The 11151-nt window shown below is 37.8% G+C and overlaps 1 pseudogene; it reads left to right on the top strand.

Moving 5' to 3' along the window:
- Window positions 1-4541: 4541 nt before the first annotated feature.
- On the top strand, window positions 4542-6498 carry LOC145137358 (adenine/guanine permease AZG1 pseudogene; annotated as a pseudogene).
- Window positions 6499-11151: the final 4653 nt, after the last annotated feature.

Genomic DNA, 11151 nt, shown 5'->3' with positions numbered 1-11151 from the left:
ACCTAGAAACTTTACCATCGCATGAATACATATCAATTCCTAAAGCTGATGAAGTCGACTTAATTGAAAAAAATTAAAACTAAAGTTCGAAATTGGATTTTTAGCTCTTCATTGCATAATTTGTTCCAAACTAAAGTTCTAAGAAACATGAAGAAAGAGTGGCTATTTGAAGAAAGATTGGCTATTTGAATAGTCTCAAAACTTTGAATATGAGGTCACTAAGCTTCGTGAAGTTGCTAAAGAGCATCATGAACTCTTTGATAAAAAGGTGGCTGAAACGAAAGCTTCTCTTAAACTCAAGGTTAATGAACTTCGAACCTTGATGTCTAAAGAGGTTAAGAAGATTGATGATAACTATAGCTTATTGCATGAAAAATTTGATGTCGTTGCTGGTGCAACAACTCGCTTGGTTGAACTCAACAAGGATTATTCAAAATATCTAAAAGTCAAGACTAAGAAGGATGACAAAGTATTTGAGAAAGTTAAAGATTTTTTATCTGGAATTAAAGAAACATTATCGAAAGTAGATCTTTTGACTCAATCTTCCATTTCTCAAGATTCCATTTCTACAATGGTTTCGAACATTGAGTCCAGCATCAAAGCTGAGTTGGCTTCAATCCTCAATTTGGTACTTCGTTTACTAACAAATACTCCACGTCCTACGCACGTCTTATAAGGGCGAGAAAGAGGAGTTGGTTCGTCTAATGGATCTGGTGATGACTATGGAGTAGTTGTGGGGAAAGTTATGTCTACTCAAACTCCAACAATAATCCCAATGAAGCCAGTAATCATATCATCAACAACAACCACTATAATATGGAATCTTGATCAGTCAAAATTCCAAATAAAAGGGATTTCGATCAATGAAGGTTCGAGTTCTGCTCTTTTCAAAACAACTTCTAATGTAGATCCCAAAGATAAGGAGAAAATCATTCAAGTTGAACAATCAGAAGAAAATAAGAAGAAACTGCAAGCAATTGAGATGGAAAGACAAAGGCAAATCAACAGTATTTGGAGTCAAAGTTTGGAACCATTTCTAGCCCATTAAAGGTATAAAGTTTGAACCTTGATCATTCCAATATTAGATATAGGTTTAGATTAGAAAATGGTATCTTTTGGTCCCATAGTTGGATTCTTGGAGTGTGAGCAACTTCAGGCCATATGAGTTGTCCTTTTGGACTCTTGGAAGTGTTTTGAGTCATAAAAATCGGATCTTGATGGTAAATCCTCAAACATGCAAGTGTTAGTAACCATCCAAGTGTGCTTATGGACTTAATTTATGATTTGAGCCACATACGTGCATGCAAAAGCATAAAGTTTGCCACTTTATCGCTTAATACATTATTAGGGACTTGGATCTAAGTTTTGGACGTTAGGACTTAATGGATTAAGGCATGGTAGTGTGTTTGGGTTGGCAGACCAGTACACCACGCGTACTCCAGTGTACGTTGTGTGTACTGGGTCAGCATCCCGACTCCTGGTCAACACCAGCGTACGTTGGGCATACAAGCCAAGTACGTCGCGCGTACGCAGTCAGTGAGCCTAAAAGATTTTTAGGCTCATTTGGTGTTGGGCTTTAGGCTTTTGTAAGTTGGGCCTCGGGCCCACCTGATTGTAGCAAGTCATTTTTGGGTCTAAGGCTATGTTTGGGGTTCTTGGACCATATTGGGCCTTAGAGGCCTTATAGTTAGGATTGGGTGCCCTTTTTGAACTTTGATTGGATTTGGGCCTTGGGATGAGGGAGGCCCAATAAGGCAAAAATAAAGAAGCTCTTTTTGTCTTAAGTTAAGAATTAGGTTTTTGGACTTTCGGGTTAGAATGTAACCTAATTTCTAATTAGGGTTTTATGCTTGTGCGATAGGGAGAGGAGTTTGCGAGTCATCCGCTGAGTGGGATTTGATACCTATAGTCTGATGTGAGTCTTCCTTTGCAGTATCTATGGTTCGAAGGCACCAAGGTCGGCCCACTAGTTTATGTTGTAGTACGATGATTGTCTTTGTGACAATTTTCAGTTATGCCTGTATTTGTTTGATGACTCTGTGATTTCTGTTATGATATTATGTGGTAATAGTAGGGGTGAAATAGACCTGGTATCCGATTGAAATAGACCGAAAGGGTAGGCAAGCACCCATATATGTTTGATAGTATCCGGTTGAAATAGACCGAAGGGGTAGGCAAGCACAAAGATATGATTGACAGTATCCGGTTGAAATAGACCGAAGGCGTAGGCAAGCACCCATATATGCTTAGCAGCATGTTCGTTTAGTATATACTCCCTCCGTCCCAAAATTATAGTCCATCTTTCCTTTTTGGTTTGTCCCAAAATAATAGTCATCTTCTAAAAATAAATAACATTTTTACCAAAATACCCCCTCATTATTAATTAACCAACTAAGCATTTAATGGAACATTAAATGCTTAGTAAGGACAAAACTGTCATTTTATTATATAAAGTTAGTGGTAATTAATGTTTTTCTTAATCTGTGTGTTTTTTGTCTGTGGACAATAATATTAGGACGGAGGGAGTAGTATTTTGGGGGAACTCACTAAGCTTTGTGATTACAATTTTCAGTTTATGTTTCAGGTACTTCCAGTTCGAAGGGGATGGGCCCGGCCTGATCGCACCACATCACTCTATGTTTTTCCACACTTAGTGATTTTGGGAATTTGTACTCTGATAACATGTTACAATTATACTCTTTCGACTATTTTGATATCAGTTTCTTTATGAATCGAATGAATTTAAAAACAAAATTTTATCTGTATTCTTGGGATGTTACACTCCACCACCTTCATCTTTCTCCATATCCGGTGAGCCGTCGATGATTAGGGTTTCAGCGAATCCCCTAGCTTTTTCGTCCTTCTCATTTTCCAAAACCCTAGCGTTGCCACCTATCTCATCTGGAGGTGGCGGTGAATTGGAGTTTTAAAGAACCCTAACGATGTTGTAAGTTGATTAGGGTTTCTGGCGGTGGCGAGTGGGTTAGGGTTTCTCTACGGTGTGAGTCGACAATGGAGAGGTACGGCGTTGTAACTTACATAGATGTGAGAAAGGGGCGACATTATAAACTGATCCTTTGACTGCCTCTATCAATGTCGACCTTAGGGTTTTCAAGATCTCCAAACGGCTGAGGTGTTCGTAGCAGCAAAAGAGAGAGAAAGAGAGAGGTGGCGATCATACCAGCAGAAAAAAAGAAAAAGGGTGGTTCCAACAGTGGTCCAAAAAAAGGGCGGCGTCGGATGTGTCGGTAGCTGGTGGTAGTGGTGGTGTTTTCTGTATGTTAAAATCAAATGTAAGGTGGCGGTGAATTGGAGTTTTCAAGAACTCTGATGATGTTGTAAGTTGATTAGAGTTTCTGGCGGCGGCGAGTGGGTTAGGGTTTCTCTACGGTGTGATTCGACAATGGAGAGGTGCGGCGTTATAACTTACATAGATATGAGAAAGGGGCGACACTATAAAGTGATCTTTTGACTGCCTCTATCAATATCGACCTTAGGGTTTTCAAGATCTCCAAACAGTTGAGGTGTTGGTAGCAGCATAAGAGAGAGGTGACGATCATACCAGCAGAAAGAAAGAAAATGGGTGGTTCCAACGGTGGTCCGACAAAAAGGGTGGCGTCGGCTGTTTTGGTAGCTGGTGGTGGTGGTGGTATTTTATGTATGTTAAAATCAAATGTAAGATGAGTATTGTAGAGAGAGAGAGAGAGAGAGGTTGGGTGGATGGAGTATGTATTTTCTTTTTCCTTTTTTTTTTCTTATTTCTACATCAAAAAGAAATTTAAAAAAAAAAATAGAAATGACAAAATAATCACTAAAAACATTTAAAAAAATTTATAGTCAAAATTGCAGTTAAATTCTTATTTTAGACCAATAATATTAATCCAAAACTTTTTAGATAAAAATAATAATTTACTACTAAACACAAAGAGCATTTTTGTAATTTAGTCTAAGAATTATACAAATTATGGTTATCATTTACAAAATTTTGTCAATTTGTAAATTAGGTTTTTTTTTTCAAATCTAAAAATAAAAAACAAAAAAATGATAAAAGACATGTAAGTGTTGCTTATGATTTATATGCCATCATTAAACTTTGATAAAATATAGAAAAAAACATAACTCTTTTTAATAAAAAGAAAACAAGACAAAATCATCATCATTATCAACCACCAATCATCCTAACCACATTCCTAAAAATTGTAGGGTAGTTCTTATTCTTATTAAATTACACATCCAACAATTTTAACCCATAAAACAAAAACACAATAACAAAAATACTAATTATAATTTAAATAATTTAAATAATCCAATTCGATAATAACGAAGATACAATCCAACCGTTGACCATCGTCAATTAATATGAATCTTAAGCTTGAGTCTCATAAATTATATTTTATTGTTTTGGTTATGTTCGTTTTTCAAAACCCAAATTATATTTATTTAATAAAATGATAAATAAATTGAAAAAAAAAAAAAAAAAAAAAAGATACCACCACTTATTGGAGTATAAGAATCATCCCACCCAATCTTTTCTTCTTATTATTATCAATCGTCATATTTTTTCCATCTTCTGTCACAATAAACACATTTTCTTTATAACTTATTCATCACGTATGCTATAAAACGTTTCCATGTTCAATATTCATAAATTTACAATCTGATTTCCCATAACTCCGGCCAAAATGGAGGCCGGCGGTCCACCGGAACCAAAACCCTCATCATTGACACGTCTCAACACCTTCGTCGGAAAATCCCGGATCGGAAAACGGTTCAAACTCAATGAACGCAAGACCACCTTCACCACCGAGCTCCGCGCCGGCACCGCCACCTTCCTCACCATGGCTTACATTCTCGCTGTCAACGCCAGTATCCTTTCAGACTCTGGCGGCCCTTGCTCCGTCTCCGACTGTATCGACCTCTGTTCTGATTCATCCGTCGCCGTCTCCAACTGCACAGGTCCGAACTTACGGGTCATTCAACCCGACGACACCTGCAAGTTTTCTCCGGTGAACCCTGGTTACACCGAGTGTTTGGGAAGAGTCCGGAAAGATCTTATCGTCGCCACCGTAGCTTCTTCGCTTATTGGGTGTGTGATCATGGGCACTTTCGCTAATTTACCCTTGGCTTTAGCACCTGGAATGGGTGCTAACGCCTACTTCGCTTACACCGTCGTCGGATTTCATGGCTCCGGTAACATATCTTATGAAAACGCCCTCGCCGCTGTTTTCATCGAAGGGATGATATTTTTGTTGATTTCTGCCGTCGGCTTACGAGCTAAGCTTGCGAAATTGGTTCCGAAGCCGGTGAGAATCTCTTCATCGGCCGGAATCGGCTTGTTTTTAGCTTTCATCGGCTTGCAGAGCAACCAAGGTATCGGCTTAATAGGTTACAGCTCTTCAACTCTCCTTACCATCGGCGCGTGTCCAATCTCCTCACGCGCTTCACTCGCGCCTGTAATTACTTTCCCCAACGGCACTGTCACCCTCCTCCCCGGCGGCTCCGTCTCCGGCGATATTATGTGTCTGCATAACCGAATGGAAAGCCCAACGTTCTGGCTCGGCGTGGTCGGTTTCGTAATTATCGGTTACTGTTTGGTTAAAAACGTAAAAGGTGCGATGATTTATGGCATTGTGTTTGTAACTGCTGTATCATGGTTCCGTAACACGCAAGTAACGGCGTTTCCCGACACTCCGGCCGGCGACGCCGCTTTCGATTACTTCAAAAAGGTCGTCGACGTGCATAAAATTGAATCCACCGCCGGTGCACTGAGCTTTTCCAGCATCAACAAAGGGTATTTCTGGGAAGCATTGGTTACATTTCTTTACGTCGACATCCTCGACACCACCGGAACTCTCTACTCCATGGCACGTTTCGCCGGATTCGCAGACGAAAACGGAGAGTTTGAAGGTCAGTACTTTGCTTTCATGTCTGACGCAACGTCGATCGTTGTTGGGTCACTCCTTGGGACGTCACCGGTGACAGCGTTTATAGAATCTTCCACCGGAATAAGGGAAGGTGGGAGGACTGGTATGACGGCGTTGACGGTGGCGGGATACTTTATGTTGGCATTTTTCTTCACACCATTGCTAGCGTCGATACCGGCGTGGGCGGTGGGGCCGCCGTTGATACTGGTCGGAGTTCTGATGATGAGATCGGTGGTGGAGATCGACTGGAATGATATGAAACAGGCGATTCCGGCGTTCATGACGTTGATATTGATGCCGTTGACATATTCCATCGCTTATGGATTGATCGGTGGGATAGGGACTTACTTAGTACTGAATTTGTGGGATTGGGGAGAGGGGTTATTAAGTAAATTTGGGGTTCTTAAGGGGGTTAGAAGTGATAGATCTGTTGATAATAGTAGTGTAGGGGGTAATAGAGTAATTGTAGGAAAGGGTATGGATGAAAATGATAAACGGGTTGAAGTTTAGGGGTTTTTTATGAGCATATTTTTCTTATATTGGCTTTTGTTAACGTGATTGATTACTTACGATATTCATCATATTGTTTTTATTTTGTTAGTGAGTACATTATTTGATTTTTATTATAATAGTACAAAAATACAAATTATGTCTATTTGTTTCCTAACGCATATACTATTTAATTTTCATTTAATTAACTCATAATTATACAAAAGTATCTAAATTTCACCATCACGTCTTTATTGAGTAAACGTGCGATTTTCTGATGTGATAACATTATTTAAAGGAATTTATAAAAATAGTAAAAATCGTTAATGTCTTAGCAATTTTTACCAAAAATTAAGAGATTATCAATTTGAGCCAAGAAATGAGAGGTAATTAAGGTAACCTGCGATTTAACCAAGACCAGTACTACATATGAATTATCTATATTGGGCTATGAATCACTCTCTGCTAAGCTCATGGACCAAAAAGTATGTAAAACCTTAAAATCTGAAATAACACTTATTTTCATACTTTTGAGTTATCTTTAATGGCTCTAGTTTAATATTTTTTTTTTCTGAAAACTTTAAAAATTATGTTAATATTTCATGTTTTATTCGTTTTCTAATAAGTCTTATATATTTAAGATTATGTTTATATATGACTTATGGTTAAAAAACGAAGGTGTTCGGATTTTTTTGGAGGAAATCATAAATAATAGAGGTAAATGGCAGGTGCTCTAGTCCTAACTATGGATATACAAGTCACTAATGCATATGTCATGTTATACATTTAAAAATAAATAAATTACAGGTAAAAATGAAAATCGTATGTAGCTCTTATCCATCTACGATTTTATATAATAATAAAAAAAGTTAAGAAATATGACAATTTTTATGCCTACTCAATATCAGTAAAAACAAATGGCAGGCACACAGGCTAAATCGCAAATGACCTTAACCACCTATAAATTGGATCAGTTTTTTGAAATTTTTTGCGGATAAAATAAGGATTTTGGGTCTTTTATAAATTTCTCTTTTATTTATTATTAAGTGTTACAAAATGATCTCTTTTGTACAAAAGTTTATGGACTGGTTTTTCATTGTTTAAATAAATTTTATAATCATTTATAATTCAATTTTATAAGACACAGTATCTATCTGTTATTCCATAGGTTAAATATGACCCTACTTATAAATGCTCTTGATAGAGTCGTCAATATCCTAAAAAACAAACTCATGACATGTTAGTAAATGTATATCTACTCATGTAACTAAATGAACAACATTTATTATATCATTTTATATATTGTTCTTTAAACACTTTTTATAAACAAGTATACAAAATTTTATTTCCCATTATTTAGAATGCCAAAGAAACCACACCAAAATCCATGAATGTTGGACAAACACCTTAAGGTAAGAAAATAATATATAAAGCCAACAAAAATAGGCTAGTTACATAAGTACAACTTAATTAAAAAAGTTACATAAGTACAACTTAATTAAAATAATAAAATAAAATCATCTTATATTATAATTTAAAAATGTTTTTAGCTGATTATTCTATTAACTTTAATTTTTTTTATTAAATAACATCTCTGAGTTAATATCTTTCATATAATTTTTTTAAGAATTTAACTCATATAAGCTCATTTACCTAAAATGTTCTATAAAACCTCCTTATTTAATTACATGCTAGAAAAAATAAAACATGATAATACCCTTGATTATGTGATCACTAAAATCATCTATTAAACAAAATAAAATAAGTAAATATTATAAAATTAAATTTTATTTAAAACTAAAATAAAAGTAAAAAGATAATATGAAATATTATTAAAGAGAGGGGGTTTTGATGTTCAAACATTTGTTAAATATTGACCATTCAATATATCCAATTAATATATATATATATATATATATATATATATATATATATATATATATATATATATATATATATATATATATTGAATGCTCAATAAAAAAAGCAAAACAAAAACAAAACTATGTTATTCAATAATCTTTGATATTCTAAGAATTATTTTGACTAAACTGCACAAATGGTCCCTGTGCTTTGCTCAAAATTGTCACTTTGGTCAAAAAAACGTTTGGACTAGCACCAGAGGACCAAAGTTTTCATTTTGTTGCGAGTTTGGTCCAATTTAATTTAAACTTTTAGAATGACGATTTTGCCCTTACTTTTTGCTTTTCAGTTTTTCTTTATTTATTTAAATACATTTTACAATTTTTATAATTAAAAATAAAACAAAAAAAGAAAATACTACCCCTATCCCTACCCCACCCTCCTCCCCCTCTCTCATCCCACTACCAGTTATGATATCACCACCACCGTCAGTCACCGCTACCACCACCGTTGGTCACCAACAACTGCCACTACCACAGCTCCACCGGTCACCACCAACACCACAACAAGATAAATTGAAACTCAAGAACTACCACCACCATCTGATGAATTTAAACATTTTTTCAGATCTGAAAAATAAAACATTACATCTTTCCTGATCTGCAACCATAAAACCAAGAACTACCAGACTTTTAAACCCACAAGAACAATCAGATAGAGTGTGGAATACATGAGATAATTACAGGTAGAGCTCAACTGGTCTTCTCTCTCTCTCCCTCTCTCCCTCTCTCTCTCTCTCTCTCTCTCTCTCTCTCTCTCTCTCCCTCTCTCTCTCTCTGATGTTCTTCCTCCGAGAAACCCTAGAAGAGTTGCACCTCTTCGCAAAAACCCTAGCGTCTCCGAGGATCTACTTAAAACCGTAATCACTGGTGGTGTAAGGTGCCCTTCCCATTTTGGCTTCACGTTTGCAGATCTCCAGCCGCAGTGGTGACCATCCAATCTAAAGATCTTTCAGTCGAAACCCTGGTTTGCTGCCTTCCCTGTTTTGGCTTCAATCTATGGAATCATTCGCCACCACTGTCTTCGTCTTCGTCGAGGTTTCAGGTGGTAACCAGGTCTGTTATCTGAAGAAGACTATGGCGTTGTCCTCCCTCTCAAACGACGAAGATGATGTCACATTCCCCCATCGGACCACCCTTCGTCTTCTTTATTTCTTAGATCTGTTCACCAATCTTCAATGACGAAGGGAGAGAAAGAATGGGAATCCTTTGTCTTCTCGAGTTTCTAGCTCCAATTTATGTCTGTCTCTATGCCTCTCCGACTGCTTCTCTTCATCTCCCTTCTACTGGCTTTAAGCGGTGGTGGAAGTGCTATCGGCGGTATCCTTGGTGGTGGTGGTGGTTGTGCTTTGATAAATAAACTTGATAGAAACAAAAAGGCAGGTAACGAAGGTGTAACGCCTGGTTCCTGGTATGCTTTTCACTTATTTATTTATTCATTGTAAGAGAGGGACTCGACGAGTTGGTGGCCCTAACTCGTCGAGTAGAAGGCAGATTATGCGCGGGGTTTAAGCTATCTACTCGACGAGTCAAGAGCCCTCGACTCGGCGAGTAGGTCGGCCAGAATGAAACCCTAATTTCGGGGTTTTGCACCCTATTTAAGCTCCTTAACCCCCACCCCTTAGCCTCATTTACAGCCTCCTTGTCCCAAACCCTAATCCACGAAACCCTAAAGCATCTTATGAGTGTGTGAGCCATTTGTAAGCAATCTTTTGTGTTCTTGAAGCTTGAAGAAGAAGAAGGAGTTAGAAGGCTCAAGGGGAAGAGAGTAGATCCAGAAACTACACTTATTTGGCTACATTTTCTGGTAATCAAGTTTCTATCTTGACCTTTAGTTCATTAGATCTCTTCCTTCCCATTTTATGAAGGTTTTGGCCTAAGAATGATAACCTTTGGAGAATGGACGACCCACGTGGATAATCTTCCAGATCTAGGACCTAGAGGGGTTGTTATGACATAAAGGTGCAAACTTTATGCCATTTGAGCCCCCATGCAAGCCATAGAGTATCATATTGGCATTTTTAGCCCAAAAGGCCATGCAAGTGGGGAAAAGGTGGGAACTTTACGTGCCCAAGTAGTGTTAGGGGTTTAGATCTAAGGTTGTAAGCTTTAGTTTGGTGTATAGAGGGCTTAAGGACCAAGTTCTAGGTCCCAAGGAATTAGGGTTTGAGTTAAACCCTTTAAGAAGTGGTATTAAGGGGTAAAGTCAGAAACTTTACCCTTAAAATGACATTTTCAGGGTTTATGTGAAGTATGAAGCTTGGATCTGAAGTGTAGGGGCTTAATCCATTAAGATAGCCCAAACAGACAGGGGAACTCGGCGAGTCCAGTAAGGGACTCGACGAGTTGAAGTCGGTTTGTCCCGATTGTATGCCAGGTAGAACTCGACAAGTCTATGAAGGGACTCGACGAGTTGACTCGGTTGACCACGAGTCTGAGTAGTATAGGAACTCAACGAGTTGGGTTGACTGGGAGTTGACCTTGACTTTGACTTTGACCAGGATGTTGACTTTGACCAGGGGTAAAATGGTCATTTTACCTTAAGAAGGATCATCATATTTTGATTAAATGTTATTGTGAAATTGATAGTCGGGGATTCGTTGGAGCAGCCGTCATAGATTCCTCACACGATATTTCACAGCTAGCATTCGAGTTGAGTTTCCTCTAGTAGGAACGGGTCTAAGGCACCAAGGTCAGCCCGTATAGCTAGTATTAGTATCGTACTATGGTCCGATGACGAGCGGGGCCCGATGTAGGTTTATATGTTTTTCCGGATTCCGATCAGATATCGGGGCGGTCCCGAGGAATGTTTGTAT

Source organism: Lactuca virosa, chromosome 9, assembly GCF_052849685.1.
Source record: "Lactuca virosa cultivar CGN04683 chromosome 9, Lactuca_virosa_CGN04683_v6, whole genome shotgun sequence".
NCBI lineage: Eukaryota > Viridiplantae > Streptophyta > Magnoliopsida > Asterales > Asteraceae > Lactuca > Lactuca virosa.
This window is presented reverse-complemented; position numbering and strand designations above follow the sequence as displayed.